Below are 25,937 nucleotides of genomic sequence, written 5' to 3'. Positions count from 1 at the left end.
CTATTACAACTGCCCTTTTATGGACACCCAACAAGTGAAGGATTCAACAGATTCAGTGTTGCACAAACAGCTTCCATGAATTCAAACTGTCCCATCTGCCATCTTCAGTGTTCCCAAGGCAACAAGACCTGTATTTGGCAATTTTTCATGTCATAAAAGTCAAACCAACATTTCACAAATCGATGTTAGGCCTCTTAACTCCATCTGTCTGTGAAAACTAACTTCCAGTAACCAGTAACTCCATAATCAAAGAGTGTTTTGAAACAGCATAGATTTCTCTAATCTGTCAATAACTAGGCTTCTCTTATATATTTACACATTTAGCAACTTCCTGTATTACATTATAGTATTCTTTTCAGAAACTATTTTTGCTTCAACTGCAAAATTTAACAAAATGTATTTATGAGGTTTTCATTGCCTGCCACCAATATTTCATTTTTGCTTTGTATATTATCTTTCCAGCTCAAGATATTTGTTCTTCAAATCCTAGAAGAACAGCTTGTGATGGTATGGATGCTCTGCCATACACAATCACTGTGCAGCAGCTTTGATGGAAGCAGGAACTACTCCATAGCAGGTACAAAATAAAGTTTAGGGTTGTAGATAGAGAGCTACTGAAGGAATCACGTTTCACTCTCAAAAGTTTGGAACATGAAACCTTGAAATGACTGTTTCCATTGTTGTTGTTGTTGTTGTTCCTGTCTTCAAGACTAGTTTGATGCAGCTCTCCTTGTAAGTCCAATCTGTGCAAGCCTCTTCATATCTGTGAAACTACCACATACTTGCATCTGAACCCTTTTCTTTACCGAAGCCTTAATCTCCCTCTGTCATATTTACACCTCACATTGCCCTGCATTACCAAACTGACAATTCCTTGATAGCTTTCATTGGGTCCTTTCAACTGAACCCATCTTTCAACGAAGTTATTCAATAAATTTTCTTTTTACCCAGTTCATTTCATTATCTGCTAATTTGTTATTTGGTCAACACCATTCTTACATACACATCAAAAGCTTTTATTCTCTTGTCGTCTGAAATGCTGATCACACACATCATTTACTACAGTAAAATAATTTTAGAAACGTTCCTGGCATTTAAACTGAAATTGGATGTTAACCTGCCCTCTTTTTCATAAACTGCTATTGCCAGTCTGCATTTAATTGCCCTTCTGCTTTGAAAACCATTTCACTGCCCAAATAGCAAAATTCACAATACTTGTAGCGTCTCATTTCCTAACATAATTCCCTGATTTAATTTGCCTCTATACCATTACATTGTTTTGCTTTGTTGATATTCATCTTCTCAACATACTGTCCACTGCACTCAAGTGAAAGCCTTGGGTCAATGACGTCATGTAGATTCAGTACTTCTCTATTTCTGAAATGCATAAGACTCTGTACACTTATGGTTATTATCAAAAGTAGGACCATTGGAGAGTAAGGAAAAATTTATGACTGGGCTGAGGATTCTTTGATAGGAAGCACACAGCTAGTGTGCTAACTCTGGCATAGAGTTATTGACAGATGTAGAAGTGAAATCTGGTGTGCACTAGGAAAATGTGTCAGGACTGTCGTCGTTTTTATTGTACATTTGTGGCCTCATCTACATAATTAACCTCTGGCTTCTTGTGGATGATACAGTTATCTGTAATGAAGTATTGTCCAAGAGAAGCTGCCCAAACATTCAGTCAGACCTTTAGAATATTTAAAAGTGGTATATAGCTTGGCTACTTGTTTTTAAATGTTTGCAATGTGAAATTGTGCACTTCACAAAACAAAAATATGTACTACTATATAACTGTAGTACCATGAGTGACAATCAGAATCTGTGGAGATAAATGGATGTACCGATACAAAATATGAGGGTGATTGAAAGTGAAGCCTTAGAAGTTCAACAAAATTTCGGAAAGTTGTGCTCTGGGGTTGGTAGGTGGCAGTAGTGTTCCTTGGGGTTCAGAACGACAGACAGAAGACAGCACCATCCACAACAATATGGCTGCTTCCCTGTCAACATGCACTGCAAATGAGCAAGACTGCGATGCATTGTTTCTGTAGTGTGGTATCAAAATTCATAACAGAAAGACAGTGCAGTATGATGGTTTGCGTTTGTCATTGCACCAAGGGTTGGTTGGTTGGTTTGGGGGATTAAAGGGACCAGACTGCCATGGTCATTGGTCCCTTTTTCCAAAGACAAAGAACACCCACAGAGAATAAAAACGAGGAACAGAAGAGATCACAGACGATACAGAACAGGAGAGACTGAGACAAAGACAAGACAAAACGAACGAAAACCACATAGAGAATGACGGTGGTTGGCCGACCATAGAAATAAAAAAGGAAAAGCCAACCACTTAGAAACACATTAAAAAATCAGTGTAAAATCATAGGCCAAAGGTCAGAATCAACACAAAACAATACAATAAAACAGAAACACTCAGATTAAATGATAAAATCCCCCTGCCCGAATAAAACGTAAAACTTAGTCAGCCATAGCGGAGTCGTCTGTTAAAAGGGCAGGGAGCGTATCAGGCAGCGCAAATGTCTGCCTGACCACAGCTAAAAGGGGGCAGGCCAACAGAATGTGGGCCACTGTCAAAGCCGCCCCGCAGCGACATACAGGAGGGTCCTCCCTGCGCAGTAAATAACTGTGTGTCAGTCGGGAGTGGCCAATGCGGAGCCGGCAAAGAACGACCGAGTCCCTGCGAGTGGCTCGCAGGGATGACCGCCACACAGCCGTCGTCTCCTTGACAGCACGGAGTTTATTGGACATTGTCAGTTCGCGCCATTCCTCGTCCCATAGCGCCAAGATTTTGCGGCGGAAGACTGCCCGCAAATCAGTCTCAGGGAGGCCAAGGTCCAGAGATGGCTTGCTGGTGGCCTCTTTCGCCAGGCGGTCAACATGTTCGTTACCCGGGATACCGACATGACCAGGGGTCCACACAAAGACCACAGAGCGGCCGCAACAGGCGAGAGTATGCAGAGACTCGTGGATAGCCATCACCAAACGAGAACGAGGGATACACTGGTCGAGAGCTCGTAAACCGCTCAGGGAATCGCTACAGATAACGAAGGACTCACCTGAGCAGGAGCGGATATACTCTAGGGCACGAAAGATGGCGACCAGTTCAGCAGTGTAAACGCTGCAGCCATCCGGCAAGGAACATTGTTCGGAACGGTCCCCTAGAGTGAGCGCATACCCGACACGACCAGCAACCATCGAACCGTCAGTGTAGACAATACCAGAGCCCTGATACGTGGCCAGGATAGAATAAAAGCGGCGGCGGAAGGCCTCTGGAGGGACTGAGTCCTTCGGGCCCTGTGCCAGGTCCAGCCGAAGGCAAGGGCGACGAACACACCATGGGGGTGTATGCAAAGTAGCCCGGAAAGTAGGTGGAACAGTGAAAACCTGAAGCCCAGAGAGAAGCTCTTTGACGCGGACCGCTATTGTACAACCAGACCGGGGCCGACGATCTGGCAGATGGACGACCGATCGCGGGAACAGGAGACGATAATTTGGATGCCCGGGCGAGCTTAGAACATGGGCAGCATAAGCGGCCAGCAAACGTTGGCGTCGGAACCGCAGGGGAGGTACACCTGCCTCCACTAGTACGCTGTCCACGGGGCTGGTGCGGAAAGCACCAGTGGCAAGGCGTATCCCGCTGTGGAGAATTGGGTCCAGCACCTGTAACGCAGATGGGGATGCTGAGCCATAAGCCAGGCTCCCATAATCCAGACGGGACTGGATTAACGCCTGGTAGAGCCGCAACAGGGTAAAGCGGTCGGCGCCCCAGCGGGTGTGGCTCAAGCATCTCAGAGCGTTTAGATGCCGCCAACACGTCTGTTTAAGCTGCCGGATATGAGGCAGCCAAGTCAACCGGGCATCGAAAACCACCCCCAAAAACCTGTGGGTCTCCACCACAGCAAGGAGTTCGTCGGCAAGATAAAGCCGCGGCTCAGGATGGACTGTTCGACACCGGCAGAAATGCATAACGCAGGTCTTGGCTGCCGAAAACTGAAACCCATGCGCTACAGCCCAAGACTGCGCCTTACGGATAGCGCCCTGTAGCTGACGTTCAACAGCTGCAATGCCAGTAGAGCTGTAATAAAGGCAGAAGTCGTCAGCATACAGGGAAGCGGAGACAGAGTTTCCCACGGCCGCAGCAAGACCGTTAATGGCTATTAAAAACAGACAGACACTTAAAACGGAACCCTGTGGCACACCGTTCTCCTGGACGTGGGAGGAACCATACGAGGCCGCGACTTGCACGCGGAAGGTACGACACGACAGAAAATTGCGGATAAAAATCGGCAGAGGACCCCGAAGACCCCATCCATGGAGCGTAGAAAGAATGTGATGACGCCACGTCGTATCGTACGCCTTCCGCATGTCGAAAAAGACAGCGACCAGGTGCTGACGGCGGGAAAAGGCAGTACGGATGGCCGACTCCAGGCTCACCAGATTGTCGGCGGCGGAGCGGCCTTTACGGAACCCACCCTGAGATGGAGCCAGAAGGCCCCGAGACTCCAGTACCCAATTCAAGCGCCGGCTCACCATCCGTTCAAGCAACTTACAAAGAACGTTGGTGAGGCTAATGGGACGGTAGCTGTCCACCTCTAAAGGGTTCTTTCCAGGTTTCAAAACGGGGATGACAATGCCTTCCCGCCATTGCGACGGAAACTCCCCCTCGACCCAAAGACGGTTGTAAGGATCGAGAAGGCGCCGCTGGCAGTCCACTGAAAGGTGTTTCAGCATCTGACAGTGGATGCCATCTGGCCCAGGAGCGGTATCAGGGCAAGCAGCTAGGGCACTGCGAAATTCCCACTCACTGAATGGAGCATTGTAAGATTCCGGGTGGTTGCTGCGAAACGAAAGGCTCCGACGTTCCAGCCTCTCTTTAATGGAGCGGAAGGCCTGGGGGTAATTCGCAGAAGCGGAACTCATAGCAAAATGCTCTGCTAAGCGATTTGCAATGACGTCGGAGTCGGTACAAACGGCTCCATTCAGTGAGAGCGCAGGGACGCTGGCAGGGGTCCGATAGCCGTAGACGCGTCGAATCTTGGCCCAGACCTGCGAGGGAGTGACATGGAGGCCAATCGTGGACACATACCGCTCCCAGCACTCCTTCTTGCCCTGGCGGATAAGGAGGCGGGCCCGCGCACGCAGCCGTTTGAAGGCGATAAGGTGGGCTAAGGAGGGATGTCGCTTGTGACGCTGGAGCGCCCGCCGGCGATCTTTAATCGCGTCAGCGATCTCAGGCGACCACCAAGGCACAGCCTTCCGCCGAGGGGACCCACAGGAATGGGGAATGGCAGATTCGGCGGCAGTAACGATGCCGGTGGTGACCGATTGAACCACCGCATCAATGTCATCGGTAGAGAGAGGCTCAAAAGCGGCAGTGGAGGAGAACAAGTCCCAGTCAGCCTTATTCAGAGCCCATCTGCTAGGGCGCCCATAACAGTGGCGCTGTGGTAGTGACAAAAAGATCGGAAAGTGGTCACTACCACACAGGTCGTCATGCACACTCCATTGGACAGACGGTAAGAGGCTATGGCTACAGATGGGAAGGTCAATGGCGGAGTAGGTGCCATGCGCCACACTGAAGTGTGTGAAGGCACCATCATTTAAAAGCGAGAGACCGAGCTGCGACAAGAAATGCTCAACGATGGCGCCTCGACCTGTTGCCACTGACCCACCCCACAGAGGGTTATGGGCGTTGAAGTCGCCCAATAGCAAGAAAGGTGGCGGCAATTGGGCGACCAGTGCAGCCAGGACAAGCTGCGAGACATCACCATCCGGTGGAATGTAAAGACTGCAGACGGTAACAGCCTGTGGCGTCCACACGCGTACAGCGACAGCCTCCAAAGGCGTCTGGAGAGGGACAGACTCGCTGTGCAGAGTGTGAGGGACATATATGCAGACGCCACCAGACACCCTTTCATAAGCTGCTCGGTTCTTATAATAACCCCGATAGCCACGGAGGGCGGGGGTTCGCATTGCTGGAAACCAAGTTTCCTGGAGAGCAATGCAGAAGAAAGGGTGAAGGCTGATAAGTTGGCGGAGCTCAGCGAGATGGTGGAAGAAACCGCTGCAGTTCCACTGGAGGATGGTATTGTCCATGGCTGAGAAAGGCGTGACGGGACGGGGAAGGCAGATTACGCCGCTGGGTCACCTGCTGCCTCCGATTGAGCACCCGTGCTAGTGTTATCCAGGGCGTCTGAGGGACCGGCGAGTTCTAGGTCCTCAGCAGACGCCAGGATCTCCACCTCGTCCTCAGACGCAGAGCTGTAAGGTGGCGGTGGGGTGGCTGCCACCGCGAGTTCCTTGGGCTTAGAGCTCTTCTTCTTTGATTTCTCACGCTGCTCCTTGGGTTTAACTGGCTGGGAGGGCTTCACCGATTCAGTCTCCGGGACTGAGGAGGATCGTGAAGCCCGTCGACCAGCTGATTGCGGGCACTTACGCCACTGGCGGTCGTCAGCCTTCCCACTGGTGGAAACCTGGGAAGGGAGGGACCCCTTGCGAGCGTGAGAAGCCGAAGAAGTTGGACACTTCTCCGGCTTAGAAGCAGGGACGGACGTCCCTGATGGGGGGGATGGTGTTGCCCCTGAGGTAGGTGGCGCAGGAGCAACCCGGTGGGTAGAGCCGCCCACTGGCAAGGGGGCAGGAGGAGTCTTACTGGTTATCGAGCTGGCTGGAAGTCGTGAAACTGATGGGGCGAGCACAGGTGTTGTAGCGGCGGCGTAGGATGACGTCATTCGCACGGGATGTAATCGGTCGTATTTCCGCTTGGCCTCAGTATAAGTCAGTCGGTCCAGGGTCTTATATTCCATGATTTTGCGTTCTTTCTGGAAGATTCTGCAGTCTGGCGAGCAAGGTGAATGGTGCTCCCCGCAGTTGACACAGATGGGAGGCGGGGCACATGGAGTATCGGGATGAGACGGGCGTCCGCAATCTCGACATGTGAGGCTGGAAGTGCAGCGGGAAGACATATGGCCAAACTTCCAGCACTTGAAGCACCGCATCGGGGGAGGAATATAGGGCCTGACGTCACATCGGTAGACCATCACCTTGACCTTTTCTGGTAACGTATCACCGTCGAAGGCCAAGATGAAGGCACCGGTAGCTATCTGATTTTCCTTCGGACCCCGATGAACGTGCCGGACGAAATGTACACCTCTGCGCTCTAAGTTGGCGCGCAGCTCGTCATCAGACTGCAAAAGAAGGTCCTTATGGTAAATAACTCCCTGGACCATATTTAAACTCTTATGCGGTGTGATCGTAACAGCAACATCCCCCAACTTGTCACAAGCAAGTAACCGTCGTGACTGGGCAGAGGATGCCGTTTGGATCAGGACCGATCCAGAGCGCATTTTTGACAAGCCCTCCACCTCCCCAAACTTGTCCTCTAAATGCTCGACGAAGAACTGAGGCTTTGTTGAGAGAAAAGACTCCTCATCAGCTCTCGTACAAACTAAGAATCGGGGCGAATAAGTGCTACTGCCATCCTGAGATTTACGTTCCTCCCACGGCGTGGCCAGAGAGGGGAACGTTTTCGGATTGTACTTTTCAGCATTAAATTGAGCCCGAGAACGCTTAGAGACTGCTGGCGGCTGGCCGCCAGCGAGAGATGATGTACCACGCTTCATTGCGGGTCATCCGCCCTGATGCCACCTACTCCGACCAAGGGCCCTCCCCACGGGCGCCACCCAGCCGCAGCAATAGCCACCTGGCAGGACGGCCATTGCCAGGAGTCCTGATGCCCCAAGGAGATGGGCATCTACTCCTTGGCATACGTGGGGAGTTAACGGCGCAGGCATCAGTAGAGCGATCCCTGTGTTGTCAGGGGGCTACAACCAAGAGGGTACATGGCGGCCCCACCACAACGGACTGGCTACCGTGCTGGATCTTAGGTGCAAAAATGGCCAAGGTCGTCGTCGCAGTTAAAAGAAACACTGCAGAGTGCAGCGTGGTAATCGCCCAAGAGATCGAAAACGAGCGGGACACCATTGCAACGATGAGAAATCCGGCGAAAGGTCTAATTGCACGACGGAAACAGTGCACCATGTAAGGCGCCCTTCCCCAATTGGCTCACTCTTCGGATAAATTTTGAAAGATGGAGGTCAAACCCGAGAGGGGACCATCACATAAGGCCGAAACGTTGGAGACTCCTTTTAGTCGCCTCTTACGACAGGCAGGAATACCGCGGGCCCATTCTAACCCCCGAACCCGCAGGGGGATTGCACCAAGGGTATGAGTGGTGTAGGACGTTTGAAAGTGGTCTAATTTCTGTTAAGGATGCCCCAAGACCAGTGCAGGCTCACTGTGTAGTAACGGATGAGAACACTGAGTTAGAGGAGCAGCTTGCAAAAGATAATAGACGCCTGACTCTGAACAAAATAGCTACAAGTTTGAAGATTAATATTGGTTCAGCACAGAATATTGTTCACAATGTACTGCAGTTCGATAAGATGTTTTTGAGTTGGATACCATGTCAGCTGACTGTCGAATCGAAAGAGCATCACGTCAGTGGCTGTGAAGGTGCATTTCTGAGAAAAATTGTTACAATCAATGAGACTTGGGTCCACTTTCACCAATGAGAAATGAAAAATTCAAGCGACGAATGGCAACACACCTCATTTCCGAAACCAAAAATATCAACACTCAGGTGTTTGCTGGAAAAGTCCTGCTCATTCTCTACTGGAATGCAAATGGAATAATTCTGGAGCATTATGTAGGTTGTGGAGTGATGGTAACTAGAACTACTTATTCAGAAATGCTGAGAAATCAGTAGTAAATGATGAGGACTCTTGACTTTAAGAATACTGCTACAGCAAGACAATGCCAAATTGCACACAGTCCTTAAGAGATTGAGATTATTCAGGAAATTAAATTTGAATGTCTGATACATCTTCTTCATTCACCAGACCACACTCCTAGAGAATCACCTGTTAAATGCACACTCACAAGCAACGGTACATAAGCATTTCAGAAGTGATAAAGAGGTGAAAACCACAGTGCACGACTGGCTACACACATGACCAAAATAATTCTTTCATCTTGGTATCTATGCACATCCAAATTTGTGGAATACATGCATTCAGCATCAGGGAGACTACATTGAAAAATGACATGCAAGTGTTTTGTCCACTGTTCCAATTAAAAATATTACTACACTTTTAAGATTTTCATTTGAATCACCCTCTTAGAACAATGACAGAGTCTCAATCATATGTAAAGTAGGTTGACAGAATGAGGTTCATTGGCAGATAATGACGGAAATGCAGTCAGTCTATGAATGACGCTGCATACATTGTGTGGGAACTGTGACAAATAATTGACATATACAGAAAATGGAAGCATGAATGGTCACAGATTTGTTTGACCTCTGGGAGAGTGCCATGAATATTCAGAAAGTACTTAACTGATAAATGCTTTAATATTGACAAAAACTCCCCTGTGAAAACCTACTTATTATGTTGGTAGAATGAGCTTCAAGTGATAAATCTAGGAATATACTACAACCCACTATGTACCATTTCCACAGCAGTCACAAAGATGAGGTTAGACTAATTCAGTGTGTAAACAGGATTTAAACAATCATTCTTCCCACTATACATATGTGAATGGAATGCACGAAAACTGCAACAACGTGCAGTGGAAAATATCTTCTGCCATCCACTGCACAGTGGTTTGCACACCATAAAAGTAACTGTAGAATGAATAAAACTGTAGATCAACTACCTTCCTGTCCCACTCTCTTCTTGACCACAACCGTCTTTTATGTCATTAAGCTCTTGTAACTGCAGTCTGATTTCTGAAGTCATAAATAACTTTTCACTCACTGCATGTCACACCCACTACCTTGGAAATTTCAATAAGGTTTGTAAAGACAATATTATTAAAAGCTTTCTCTGAATCTACAAATGTTTGGAACACATGTTTGCCTTTCTTCAAGCCCTTCTAGGGTAAGTGGTTAGTTTGGTATTGTTGTTCCAGAACTGACACTATTGCTCTCCAAGATATAGTTGTAATGCTTTTTCCATGTAAGAAATTCATTCTTTATTTTGTAGCCATAGCTTATCAGGCTCACAGTTCAGTATTATTCACGTGTCAGCACCTACCTACTTTGAAACTGGAATTTTTACATGCTTCCTGACGTACAAGGATATTTTGCCCATCTCATATCCGGCACTTGAGGATCAATAATTCTTTCGTTGCTGAATCTCCCACTGATGTCCGTACTTCAGATGTAGTGTCACCTACTCAATGGACATTATTTCCTCTTAGGTTTTTCAGTGCTCCATCATACTCCCTTTGCATTATCATATCTCTCACCTCATCTTCACCTACTATTTCTATTGCTGTAATATTGTCCTCAAGTTTGTTTCCCTTTATACAAATTCTCTATATTTTCTTTCCACCTTTCAGCTTCCCCTTCTTTGTTTGGTACTGGCCAGCCATCAGAGCTCTAGATATTCCTTCAGCTGCTTCTCTTTTCTCCAATGGTCTCTAATTTTCCCCATAGAAGCAACTCATCTTTATCCAAATTATGCATGGCTCTAAGGCCTAGGCCTAGCCATTGTCTTGCAGCCATTTGTGCTTACCCATTTCCCAATTTGTCAATTTTATTTTCCAGATATCTGTATTCACTTCTGACTGCCTCATTTGCTTCATATTTTATATTTTCTCCTTTCGTTAATCAAATCTCTCTCTTTTTTTTTTTACATGTGTGACATTCTGCTGCTTTCCCTATTTTATCTCTCAAACCTAACTCTTCATCATTTACTGTATTAATTTCCCTGGTTTAGTTCAATGTTGCCTAACACTCCTTCAAACTCTCAAAGATCTCTGGTTTATACAATGTATCCAACTCCCACCTACTGGATTTCGTACTTTCCCCCACATGAGACACATGAAACTAGTACCTTTTGTCTGCTTACATAATCCCTGTAACACCAAAGATACATTTGCTAACAGCTTACTCACTTTCTGTGAGGGTTCATGATCCACAAGAGTAAACTGCAGCACTGGGAGTGGGCAGGTACAGTTTGCCTAATGTCTGCAGTGGAAGGACAGCAAAGCAACGTCAAGATGCTTCAAGTGTGCATTTTAGTTCATTTATTCTCATGCTAATTACATTCAGCAGATGCTATTTTATTGTCAACAGAATATTAGCGCCATGTAGCACAAAAATACTCTTTCCACTGCTTTGTTGCACAAGTTTCACATGTGTGCTATACATTACACTGGATTTGTATCTTGTAGAAATGTTTATTCAACTGCAAACATTCTGCAGTAATTCTTTATCAGTTTTGGAACATTTTGATATTTTTGACTGTTAATATGTGAATTAGCAGTAACAACAACAACACAGGAATAATTACTTTATTGATGGAAAAATAAGTAAATATTTATCCTTAGTGACAAGAGATAAGATGTCATGAGCTGGAGAAGCCATTTGACTTTGATGGAAATCTACAAAAGCCTGACAAAATGTCAAGCGATGATGAGACTTTTGTCCAACCTACTGACCTAAGATCTGTAATTTTTGTTGTAACTGCAACCGAGACAGACACGGGGTTGAAATGACGGAAAGTGCAGTGGAATACCTGAAGAGGACACGACTATTTTACCTACAGAATATTTTATCAACAGGCTGCCCTATCATTAAGTCATGCAGTAGACCTGAATGCTCACTGGAAAAGTGTTGGCTCTAATTTCCCCTTGCTTTCAGAAACTTGCAGTATCAGAATGCCAAGGGAATGCAGGCTGATTTTACAAGACCACATCATTCAATCATGCTGACTGCTGTTCCTGCAACTACTTGATGGCACTGTCCTCATTCAGCAACCCAGCTAAGTCACACAGCCTAGGCAAGGACCATGGTTAGTGGCATGGGGGACCTTCAGTGACCACTGTAGCAGAACATAATTAATGATTTCTCATGAAGAGACAAATTCTGGTCATATGGTAATGACAACAGTGGCAACATAGTTAGCACACATACATTAATGGATTACACAGAAATGATATTTGAGGGTATAGTCCAGTCACCAAAGGAAAAATTGGGGAAAATTTGTGCACTCACAAAATTTCCTACAATGCTAGAAGAGTGTGTTTATAAACAGCATCTATAATAAAAATTCACACCAGTGATGGTGGGGGGTACTGAAAAGTTTACTTTCCTATATTCTTCTTACATAACTCTACTTCTAGTGAACATACATTCCAAAAAAAAAACCTACATTAAATTTGCTAAAAACAAATGTCCTTTTCATTTTTGTCTAGGATTAACAGTTTCCACATAGTGGGGGATGGAAAAGTTCCAGATAATTGATGTTAGTAAGGTATTTTATTTATTTTCAGCAGAATCACTTTATGAAACAACCGTAACTGTTTTCAGACTTGAAAGGCCATCTTCAGATGCCGCAAAGGATGACAAAAAAATCTTAAACTAAGACCTGAAACAGGTGCAATTATCTTCAGTTGATTTACTTGTGAACTCAGTACAATGTTCTGATGGTAAAAAATTAATGTTTATCTCTAAATGAAGTGGATTTTGGAACAAATATTTACAATGTGCCATCAAAGTGCAGTGGAGCATATTAACCCCTTCACTGCTAGATATGTGCCCTCTGCATTCTGTGCAAAGACAACATTTGTTTTGGCTGTACTGCTCACCAGATGCTGATGCCTGATGCCCGTGCTGAGAGACGGCATTCTGGCTGATATGAAATTCTTATGCCATCTTTCAAAAAAAAAAAAACACACAGACTTTTGTACATCTCACAGTCTGACATCTTCACTCCATGAAGACGTGTGTTCCTTTTCATTTTCTATCATACTTACTGTGCTGCAACAAATTCACAGAATTTTAAAGCATTCACAGATGTAAAAATACATGGCATAAGCTTTCTTGCACAACTGGTTTTAGCTCATACATTGTAGTGAATGAAATGCAGATAAGATACTGAGATCTTATTTAAAACTCAGTGGAGAGCTGTATATCTTTTTGTTACCTAGTTATCAAGTTTTATACCCAGAAGACTGTCGCACACGATGTGCCCACTCGTGTCCTCGTACATCGTGAATCGTGTGGTCCTAATAGACATCTTGTCTCAAATGATTTCAGATATTATTGAAACAAGGTTTTTGCAAATGATATCGCACAATGAGGCACATTGTTGTACAATAAATAATTTTAACACTCTTATTTTCTGAGATACAGAAGTAGCTCAACCACAACAGTGAGGCAAGAGCAGTGTAGGAGACATTCAGAGATCCACAGCACTGTAGGAGAACCTGAGTGGTGTACGTACACACATCCATCGGAACTAGGAAATGACATTGCAGGATGTGTATATGTGCCGACAGCAGCGAAAAGGTTAAGGGAAATATATCGTGTTCCGGGGGTGTAACAGGGTGGAGGCAGAGAAGTGGGAAGGCGGTAGTGTGAGAAGAAGTATGCTGCCGGACTGTGAGCATGCAGTTCACACATTTGCAGGACTTCAGATTTAAGGTCAAGCACGTGATTCCCTAGTCTAGGTACCCAACTACATCACAAGAAGCAAGTACAGGTCGTCTCACTGAGCTGTATCTACACTCCACAGCTATCCCTACAAATCACCAGTGACACTGTGCAGAGGTGTCCAGGATTATTTAATTTCCACAAAGTGCATTGGCACTACACAGTACACACGAATGAGTTTGTCAATAGCAGCACAAAAAATGCTACTCCCAGGATCCACGTAAATTGCTGCACACTGTTCTGTTGATTCTCCTTCATAAGTTTACATACTTTCCCAGCATTTCCTGTCCTGTTCTCTTAAGCATAATTGCTGGTACTCACAGAATGAGCTGAAAACAGTAATCTGCTGTAATGTGTTGTTGGAATTATGTCAACATACATTAAGTTCTACATCACCTGGGTGACCTGATGCAGGCAAGAATTTCAACTTCTGGACCTCGTCATTTGGTCAGAAAGTTAAGGCCAGTGTGATGCATTCGACACCCCTCACACTGCAGAAAGTATTCCAGGCAGTGAAAGGAGCCACAAAATTGACACTGTCTAATAAGTATAGATGGCACATTACACTTTGTGCAGGTTCTTTAGTGTGGTAGACAGTTGACAGCTACAGCTGTCGGGCATTTACACACTACAACTCACTTAGCAATTGCAAACGAGTACTTACTTGATAAACTGAAAATAGCCCCAGTATACAAGCGTAACCTCTGTCAAGTTATTTCGCCTATGCACAAAGGGGAATGGAGAGGAAATTCTGGGGGGTATAGTCTGTCTGTAAACATACAAGAGCAACACTTTTAATGTGGGAAGTCGCATTTCCTGGAAGAATATTGCATCTGCCATACAGGATGACTGATAATCAATTACCCTTTGACAGGACAGAGCAGTGTGCAGAGATTTATATAGATTTTGCCTATATGCAGGCCTACGGAACAGGGAACTGCACAACCCCAAGATGGACACCTGCCTCCCCTTGCACTGATACATCCTGTTACACCCACAGAACACAATTTTTCTCTGAATATGACTTCACTGCACTGGTACACACATTTAATATTTGTTCCTAAACCACTTCATTTAATAGTTACATCTTTTATACCCCTGAAATGCTATTTTTAATAATTTGCCATTTTTACAATGCCTGCAATGCAGGCAGTAGTAATCCTAGGGAGTACCTTATTGTAGAATATTTAATGTAATTTAATTGTGTACTGGGAATTGTATCTGCCAGAAATTGTGGTTTTTGATGTGTTTGAGAAAAAACATATAAAGTTACCTTTAAACTCCCACCACCACCACCACCACCACCACCACCACCACCACCACCACTGCACAGCACAGCACAACACAACACAGCACACAGCAGCAGTGGGGATTCTTGGTATGTTGTCCATGACACTCCTTCCTGTCACTGTACAAATATTTGTGACTACCTGATTTTTCCCCTATTTTTGGTCTTTGTTAAATGGGTAGAAAAGGAAAGCAGAAATGCATTGGTGCATTTCCCAGTGTTCCTTTTCGAAGGAAGGTGATGAACTGCCAAACTTCTCACACCACTGCAAAAATGAGTGATTCAGTTATTTGTGTCAGTGGAATTTAGAAACAGTTAAAAATCCCTAAACCTGAGAAGTGATTTGGGCCCCAAATGAATCTCCATTATTCTATACACAACATACAGCAGAGATTGCTCCCATGTTAATTCTAATATGGTATATTGTTGATCTCTCAAGGAAAAAAATGTGGCCAGTGGCTGGAAAGAAGTTTACCCACCTAGGAGGAGGCTACCAAAAGTGAACCGCAAACCTAATTTCATGTCACTGATTCCCATCCATTACAGAATACTAGAATATATAGGGTGTATCAAAAAGATTCATCTGCTTTGGCATGCCTATATTTCTGAAACTAATAAACAAATACAATGAGTTGTTTTTTGATGAACAGAAAACTTAAAATGTTTTCTCATATCTTTTTATAGGTCTTCAATATGCCCCCCTTGAGATTCATGTCATATGTCAATGCGGTATTCAAACCATTCCCACACTGCAGTGAGCATGTCTTGGGTTACAGCTTCAACAGCTGCTATTATGGGACATCTCAGTTCACTCATTGTTGTTGGTAAGGGAGGAACATAAACAGAGTCTGTATAACCCCCCCCCCCCCCCCCCCCCCCAAGAAATAATCACATTTGGTCAGGTCCAGTGAACTTGGAGGCCAGTAATACAAGGCCGAATCATTTGGTCCAGTGCAACCAATCCATCATTGAATAATCCTTTGATTGAAAAATTCCCTCAGTTCCAGTTGCCAGCATGGCGAAGCCCCATCCTGTAGGTAAATGAAGCCATGTAAACCAGTCTCCAACTGTGGGAAAAAAAGAAAAAAAAAAAATATCTGAAGCATATCGAAATATGTGCTACCTGTAACAGTGTTCTCAGCAAAGAAAACTGGACCAGACACCTTTTCATTCCATACCTGATATTCTCCCATAACGATGGTTAACCTTCCCATTTACATTAAATGTTGCCCCGTCACTGAACACTAGACACGGAAGGAAACTATCATCCTCCATCTTGCCAAGAATGAAATTACAGAATGTTTTTGTTTTCCCCTTCACAAAGAGCTTGCAGTAGCTGAATTTTGTACTGTTTCATGTGTAAGCGTCCTCGCAACACAAGCCAGAGGGACATTGAGGGCATGTTGAACTGTCGAGCTACATGGTGAACACATTTTTGCCGACTCTTTGTGAAACTGTGGCAGATGCATTCAATGGCCATGTCAGACACTTGGGGCTGGCCCAGGGATTCGCCTTTGCACAAACAACCTGTTTCTCAGAATTGTTCATGCCATCATCTAATGCTCTGTGCTGTAGGAGGATCCACGCCACACCTAGTATGAAAGCCATGCTAAACAGTTATTACATACTGCCACTGCACACCATTTTTACTAGAACTTAAGTGGATGCACAGTGCTGCTACCTAGTGGGAGCCATGCAAAACTCAAGAGTTTTATTTTTCCTACAGTGTGTTATTCATGGACACATCTCAAATAACATAATAGCTGTGATTTTTTTTTTTTTTTTTTACTCAGTTGGTACTTCTTGAAATACCCTGTATTCTGAAATCAAACACAATGAAGTGTATCAACCAGAATTATGTCCTAGGTTCTAACTGGTATGGACTGCAAAAACAGCAATCACACAAAAATAAAACTTTGCTTTTTTCACACAAAAAGCCAGAGTTTGAGGCACTGACGTGGATACAGTATTCCTTGACTCCAGCAAGACACTCGACTCTATACAACACCAATGAATTTTACCAAAATCATGGCTGGTTGAGTTAAGAACAAAATTGTTACTACATTGAGTACTTCTCAGTAAGGATGATGGAGGGAATTACCACTCATGGGCAGCCATCGACATATGTAGGAGCAATTTCGTGCTTGCACCCTGGAAGTAGGTTGAGACTCTACATTTTTACATTGTATATGGTGGTTATAATTAAACTTCCGCTACCTGAGGGGATCCCCATGAAAAATGGTTGATTGTACAACAAAAATTTTGTGTAAGAGAAATAACGCACGTCACGATACACAACCAGCAACACAAACCCTGCAGTGCTCAGTCTCAACGTTATTCCTATAATGTTGGGTACCCATACAGTCAATAGTTTCCTGTCTACAGAGGCTCAATTAGTGGAATTTTAATTAGCAGATAACTGAGTCAATGGCATTTCTGGGGGAGGGGGCAGCACTCTGCTGAGATGCAGGCACCTGTCCAGAGACATTCCCTCCCTCCTCGCCCCCCCCCCCCCCCCCCCACCGCAACCCGGAAAAAAAAGAAAACCACAGAGAGAGAGAGAGAGAGAGAGAGAGAGTGAGGGAGAAGGGGGGGAGGGCACGGGGAGTGGAGAGAGAGGTTCCTGGCTATTACTGATCATCAGATGGGTGCATATTTGCTCACATGGAGCTAATCAGTAATCAAGGCTGTATACTCCACCTGTGGCTGCCTCTAACATAGGTGGCAGTGGTTTGTCACATTGGCTTGTTGCTCAGCCCAGTACCTCAGATATTCTTCGTACATCCATATTTAAACTGGATGAAGGTGGGGCACAGCTGGTATAATTTTTATAAAAAATGAAATTCCTCCAGCTGTACGTAAGACTTTATATTGGCTACTAGCTTCAGTGTTGCATCAACATCATCTTAAGGCCCTATGTAACAACACCATACATGTAGTCTCTGAGCTAGTGTACAAAATAATAATATATTATAAATGGATTATATACAGGATGAATTCATTAAAAGTAGTTACATTTAATTCATTTTCACTAAGATGCAATTTACCTTGACATTAACAATTTTTATGGTACAAATGATGTTAAATATGCACAGTTATTTCTGTTACAGATCAATACCAGACATTAGAATAAAAATGGGGGTGTATGTAAGTCTGGGTGATGTGCCATTACTCTTAGAGAGAATAATATAGGCATAAAACAGTACTAAAATTGTGTTAAAAGCAAATAAGAATACCCTAAAACTCTTCTTTGTGTGCATAGTTTAACTAACAGGAAGGAAAATACGCATTGCCAATCTGACATATGTAAGGTATGATTCCATTGAAACTTCTTGACAGATTAAAGCTGTGTGCCAGACCGAGACTTGAAATCGGGACCTTTGCCTTTCGCAGGCAAGTGCTCTTGCACTTGTCTGCAGAAGGCAAACGTCCCGAGTTCGAGTCTTGGTCTGGCACACAGCTTTAATCTGCCAGGAAATTTCATATCAGCGCACACTCCACTGCAGAGTGAAAATCTCATTCTGGGTTTGATTCCACTGTTTATAAATAGTGAATAGTGGGAAAGGTGGAAAGGATTTAAGTTTGCATAACACTGTATCATCATCACTATAAAGTAACAAAGTGGAACAGGTTACTGAAACATCATCATTCATAACAATATGAAACACAAGTGAGGAGGAAGTGGAAGAATGGTTTGGAACCCAGTTAATATATTAAAAGGTATTCAGTGGTGTAAAATAAATGCGTATGAGTCAATTAATTAATCTACTCATTCCAACAAGAGAAACATAAGCTAACATGCCACCAAAACGTACCGTTTCAATGTCGGTGCCTCACTAAGGCCATGACCCAGGTCTAAGGTAATCTAATGTAAAAGAACAATGAAGTACATAACAATGCTCCAAATAGAAGTAAACAGGGTGTTGTCAATCAAAGCAGCTCGTCACATATCTAAAATACTTTTAGTTCCTCTAATAACTAATTACTGAAGAAGAGTACAGCGTAAGGTACGCAAAGTATAACTCTCATATTGTTATACGTAATCCAGTCAAGAGTTGACATAAGTTAACAACAATCATTGAAATGCCTTGTCACCCACTTACTTGGATGACCATCACTACACCATAATACTCAATTATTTCACCTATCCACATAAACCCGTTCTTGTATAAAATTACTAGTTTAAATATATTGACTATTCACTTATTTATGAACAAAATGTAACTACTTTTAATGAATTCATCATATTTATAATATGTTTATAATATATTTATTTTGTACACTAGCTCACACTACTGATGTCTGACATTGTTAGTTTTATGCATGCTGCTGTTATATAGTGCCTGAAGATAGCGTTGGTGCAATGTCGAAACTAGTAGCCCAATAAATATAAAATCTTAAACACAGCTGGAGGAGTTTCATTTTTAATAAAACTGGATAGATATTGGTAAAGGTTCATGATTTTGACTGCTGCCAACCACAGCAATTTAATAGCAGACTGAATTTAAATTCATTTTTGTATGAAATTCTGGTTCTTCTTAATCACAGTGTTAAATGCTTGAACTATGTATGAGGGTCACTCCAAAAGAAAGGCACACTATTTTTTTTTAAACCCATCTTATATTCTACATGTTTGAAAGTTTTACAGTGTGTAGATACATCCTTTAGGAACAATATTTTCATTTCTCCACATAATTTCCACTCCTCTCAACTGCCTTATGCCATCTTGGAATCAGCGCCTGTATACCCACATGGTAAAATTCTGGACCAACCTGTTGGCTCCACTGTTTGGCGGTGTGCACAAGGCACAAGGAAATCATCATCATCATCATCATCATCATCATCATCATCAAACATTGTTCCATGAAGAGAGTCTTTCAGTTTCTCAAAGAGATGACAGTCACATGGAGCCAGGTCAGACTGTAAGGAGGGTGTTCAGTGTTATCCTTCCGAGTTTTGTGATCTTCCATGGTTCTTTGACTAACATGTGGCCGTGCATTGTCATGCAACAGCAAAACAGCCTGCTTTTGCCAATGTGGTCAAACACGACTCTGTCGAGCTTGAAGTTTCTTCAGTGTCATTACATATGCATCAGAATTTATGGTGGTTCCACTTGGGATGATGCCCACAGGCAAGAGTCTTTCAGAATCGAAAAACACCGTAGCCATAACTTTTCCAGCAGAAGGTGAGGTTTTGAATTCCCCCCCCCCCCCCCCCCCCCCTCTCCTTTGTTGAATTTGCATGATGCCCCTCCATTGATTGTCTCTTCATCTCTGATGAAAAATGACAGGGCCATGTTTCATCACCAATCACAATTCTTCCAAAAAATTCATCTCCACCATTCTTGTACTGTTCCAAAAGTTCTCTGCATACCTTTTTATTGTTTCTTTGTGAGCCACTGTCAACATCCTGGGAGCCCACCTAGCTCAAACCTTTTTTAACGCCAACACTTTCAGTATTCTGCAAACACTTCCTTCCTCTTTTCCAAGGTAGTGTGACAATTCGTTCACTGTGATGCATCTGTCAGCAGTCACCATTTCGTTAACTCTCTGCACATTGTCTTGAGAGTGTGCAGTATGAGGCCTGCCACTGCAGGGACAATCCTAAATACTGCCGTGCCTGCTTTCATCATGTAACCTGCTTGCCCATTGACTAACTGTACTGCGATCGACAGCAGCATCTCCATACACCTTTTTCAACCTCTTGTGGATGTTTCCCACTGTCTCGCTTTCACAGCACAAGAATTCTATGACAGTATGTTGCTTCTGACGAACATCAAGTGTAGCAGCCATCTAGAAGGCATGCTGTGACGGCACCACTCACGGGAACAGGTTGAACTAAGTTTGGAATCAAGTGGGAAGGATGTATCTACACACTGTAAAACTTTCACACATGCAGAATGAAAATTGTATTTTTATGAAAATGTTGTGCATTTCTTTTGGAGTAACCCTCATACTTTTCTATTTCGGATACCACTGTACATTTTCATTTCAATGTTTGCAGGTTTTGCTACCACTAATGAATACGGGAGTCAGCTGAGTTATCAATGTCTTAACAAGGTTAAGGGTCTCTGGAAAGCGCTATCTTTACAACGTTAAAACAGCACTTATTTAACATGGTTAATCAAAGTATTTGACCTAGCAAGTTGAAATTTTGGTAGGTTATCTATTGGAGTATTGGCTACGGCTTAACAGAGTAATTTTTAAAAGTTTCAGTTCAGTTGTTAGAGATTAATTTCTTCCATTTGAATGAAATTTCTCTACTTTTTTGCCATTTTTTGTTTATAAAGAAATATAAAGGTTTCTGGAAAGAGACTGTGTTAAGTTATGTGGAAGGGACTGTATTACATTTCCTGAAGATCTGAAGCAAAATGGCTTGGCAGATCTTGAGAAAACATGGAACGTATATGAAAAAATAAAACTTTTAGGAATTGAGCAACAAAGTTTGGATCACCTTTTTAGTGCATTCCAGATTCATAAGATGGATTACCTTTTCTTCTACAAACTCCTCTAGCAGCTTTCTCTCTGTTCTCTTGCTTGTTTTTTTTAGGCTATTTCCTGTCAGTAGCCTGAAGATGTAACATACCTAAGGCAAGCATCATTCATACCATGTTGAAACCTACCTTCATTCCTATGTTTTGAAATACTTTGCACCTTACAATGTTGCCATCATTGAAAGTAGCAACATCATCACACACACCAAAGTGAACTGTTTCCTTTTCTCACAAATACAGTCTTGTGAATTCTTGGCTATGCATTTGTATTTGTATTTCTTTATTGGTCCTGTAAATCATGTTTAGGTACATATTTTGCACGAACAATGTAGGACAAGTCAGGTTGGTACAGTATATACAACATCATACACATTGTTATTTTGAAAGGAAAAATAATTTAAAATTATTCAATACATGTTGAATATTGATGACAAATTCAATACAATTAAATAAAATGATAGCCTATTTGAGCAGTTAGACTACACTTTTCTGATACTCTAAAAACTCGGAAACAGAATAGAAGCAGTGGTCAAGTAGTGGTCAAGCAAGTACTCTTTCTGTTTCACTTTAAACTTTTGTAAATTTTGCATCTGTTGCAAATAGGATGGCATGTGATTGTACAACAGTATGCCAGTATGATACACTCCTCTCTCACAAATGTTTGTACTTACTGTATTGACATGAAAGTAATGCTTCCACCTAGTATCACGAGGGTGGTAATCACTGTTATACTTGAAGATATTTCCATCTTTCAAAATACTTCCTTTTGTGAAATTTAATATTTCATACATATATAAGCAAGGAAGAGGCAATATATTGAGATTTTTAAATATTGGTCTACAGGAGCCTCTGTACTTAGCATGGCTTATTATTCTAACGATCTTTTTCTGTAGCCTAAATGTTTTGTTTGTACCCACGGAGTTCCCCCAAAAGATAATGCTGTACATCAGCAGTGACTGAATACTGCCATGGTACATTGTGATCACAGATGCACAGCTTGTATTTTGTGTAAGGATTCTTACTGCGTACGCAAGTGTGTTTTGCTTTTTATTTACATGGTTAAGATGTGTCTCCCATTTTAGGTTTTGCTGAATATGTATACCTAAAAATTTTGTATCACTCACCGATGATACAATTTTTCCATTGATTTTAAAAATTGGTCTTGCAGGATGTAGTTTCTGAGAACTACGGAAATTGACTGTCACTGTTTTTTCATTATTTATTATTAGCTTGTTTGTTCTGAACCATTGTGTCAAATTTTGTATTATACCTGTAGCTGTTTTTTGTAGGCTTTCCTCATCACATTATTTGATTAGGATATTTGTGTCATCTGCAAAAAGTACTGTTGTCCCTTTAGTTATATTTCTGACAAATCATTAACATAAAGAATGAAAAGAATTGGCCCAAGGACTGATCCTTAAGGAACTCCATATGTATAGTTTTGTGCATTACTGTAAAAATTACAATTTTTTTGTGTTTTTATGTCTTTGTATTTTATCTGAGTGATCTGTTGACGGTCATGAAGGTAGGAATGTATCCACTTGTTTGGCAGGCCTCGTATTCCATAGTTACCTAGCTTCTGCAACAGAGTTTTATGATCAATTACATCGAAGGCTTTACTAAGGTCAAGAAATATGCCAGACACATGTTGCTTATTATCTACTGCAATTAGAATTTCATTTAAGAAGGTATAAATAGCTGACTGTGTTGATCTTCCAGTTCAGAATCCGTGTTGTGCATCACTTATTATGTTTTCTTTATTTAGAAAGGCTGTCAGACTTCTAAGAAATAGCTTTTCAAGAATTTTACCAAAGCCTGACAATACTGATACAGGTCTATAGTTTGCAGCTTCATGTTTGTCCCCTTTCTTGTTCAGTGGTGTCACTTTTGCCATTTTCAGATTTTTCGGGAATACACCACTCACAAATGATGAATTGAAAATATCCGTTAATGGTTTTGTGATAGATGTTACACTTGCTTTGATGATTTTACCTTATGTTTCATCAGTACCTGCTGAATACTTATTGGGTAACCTTTTTATGATGACAGATAATTCCTCACGTGTTGTTGGAGACATGAATAGGGTTCTTGTAAGAATTTTTGTATCTAACTGGAGTGTATTGCTGTCTGATTGTGAGTTGTATTGTTTGGTAATCAGGTGGTGTGCTACATTATAAAAGTAGTTGTTAAATTTATTAGCCACTACTGTGGGGTTGATTATTTTATTGTTGTTTTCATGACATTCTATATTTTTGGGTGCTAATGATGTAGTACCTGTTTCTCTTTTTATGATACTCCAGGTGTCTTTAGTCTTATTCCTGGAATTTTTTATTTGTTTGTTGTTTTCAATTTTCTTTGTTTTTGTCATAACCTGTCTAAGTATTTGTTTATATTGTTCAAAGTAATTGATAAATACAGGATTTGTGGTTTGGTATGAGTATTGATATAAGTTCCTTTTGTTCTGGTATGATATTTTTATTCCTGTTGTGAACCCTTTATTTGGTTTGTACACAGAATTTATAAGTGACGTTTGTTTAGGAAAGGCTATTTCAAAAAAATATTTGTATGTGGCCATAGACTTATCAAACTTGTCATTTGTGTTGTTTGAACTGTAAACATCAGTCCATATTTCTCCTTTCAAGAGAGAACAAAAGTAATCTATGTTTTCATTATTAAACTTCCTCACAATAGCTCTAGTTTTCTGGGCTTTCATGTTTCCTGGAATAGAGATTGTTAGTATTTGGGCATTGTGATCACTAAAACCAGTGTTTGCAGTCTGTGTGTTGCAGAAATATTTATCTGTATTTACAAACACCTGATCTATGGTTGTTGCAGAAGTAGTGGTAATATGAGTTGGGTTGGTTATAGTTGGTTTTAGGTTAAAGGACTTCAGTATGTCATTGATTTCTTCTTTAAATTTACAACATTGAAATCTCCAAAAATGATAATATTTTTTAACAGTGTTGAAGTCCTCTAACAGCTCTTCCATATTATTATAAAAAACTTTTTTATCACCATCTGGTGACCTATATACACAGATGATTACAGAATTGCTAGTTGGCAGTTCTACTATAGAGAGTTCTATGTCTCTTTCTTTAGATAAGTTGTCAAATTTGGTTGCGTTAGTGAAGTCTATATCTTCTCGAACATATATGCAGCTACCACCATGCCTGCGTACTTCTCTACAAAATGTGGCAGCTAATTTAAACTGAGGTAGGTGTGCTAGTTCTATCATGTCTTTATTTAGCCAGTGCTCAGTAAAGCATAAAACAGAAATATCACTCATATCATTTAACAAGATATGTATTTCATTCATTTTATTGGAAAGAGACTGAACATTCTGATGGAACAATTTAAAGTATGAAACAGGGACTATATTGTGTCTTGCTAGACCACTTACCTCTTTTTTGCATCTACTATTGTTAGCTGTAAAAAATCCTCCTTGATTTGAGGTGTGGGTGGTGTCTTCTTGCTAGCTAGTTCCCTGGATTCTGGGCCCTGCCTTTCATGTACTGTGGTGCTTCTAATGGTAATCCACTTGTCAAGTAGCATTTGTTTCATTTTAGGCACTTCTACTGCACTGGTTTTCACATTGTATTTATTTTGGTGAAACATTGATTTCTTCGGGTAGACTGGTTGATTCAGGGATACATGCATCTGGTTTGTACGATTGTTAATTTTAATTAAGATAGACAGTCTATTGCATACTTGCTCCTTCCCCTGTCTGTTCAAGTGGAATCTGTGACGTGTGAATTTATCACGAGACAGTCATTCCATTTCAAAGTTTATGGATATTCTACTTTTGTTGCAAAATTTTGAGCAGTTCACTGTTTGAACTAAATGATGATTAAACATGTCAATTTTTTCAGTTATATGTTCTTTGTCAAATCTTTTGGGAACTGGATGCAAAATGATGTTTGTCTTGTTACTGAGTTGGAGAACACTTGATAACACATGTTGTTGTAGGAGTCTCCAGTATCGTACAACCCTGCCATTAATGTAAGAGTATCACTTGCGTTCAAGTCTTCTGCTAATTTGTCAATTCGATTAAAAACTTCACGGATAGGAGCATTTGGTTCAATAAAACTTTGAATGTCATATTTTGTGTCTAGTTTTGTCTCCAGAATGTTTCTGCAGTACCTGTCTTGGCCGTCACTCACTAATAAAACTTTCAGATTCCGTAATGCATTCCTTAACTCTTAACTTTGTTTCATATGTTCAGGTGCTTTATCTTCTGGAACACTATTGGAATCATTCATTACAGTTTCGTTTTCGCTGATTGCCGTGTAAACACTGACTTCAGTTACACTTACACATTGCATTGGCTCTTTACCAGCTGACATCAGAACAGTTTCTTTATCTGAAGCTGCACTTGTTTAGACGCACTTTTTCTGAATACCGTTGGCATTGTAGATACATTATAACATGAGTGCATTTTTAGTTGCGATTTTAAATTGTGTGTGTTCGACGCGCTTTTTACGGTACACCACTTTTCACTGCTTACATATTTGATTAGTTCTTGTTCTAGCTCACTGATTCTCGCTAACAGAACGTTTCTATCCTCTTGCAACACTTTAATTATTTCATATTTTGATGCTGAGTCTGTTACGAGTTTGTGATCACCATGTGGC

Source organism: Schistocerca americana, unplaced genomic scaffold (genome assembly GCF_021461395.2).
Source record: "Schistocerca americana isolate TAMUIC-IGC-003095 unplaced genomic scaffold, iqSchAmer2.1 HiC_scaffold_31, whole genome shotgun sequence".
NCBI lineage: Eukaryota > Metazoa > Arthropoda > Insecta > Orthoptera > Acrididae > Schistocerca > Schistocerca americana.
This window is presented reverse-complemented; position numbering follows the sequence as displayed.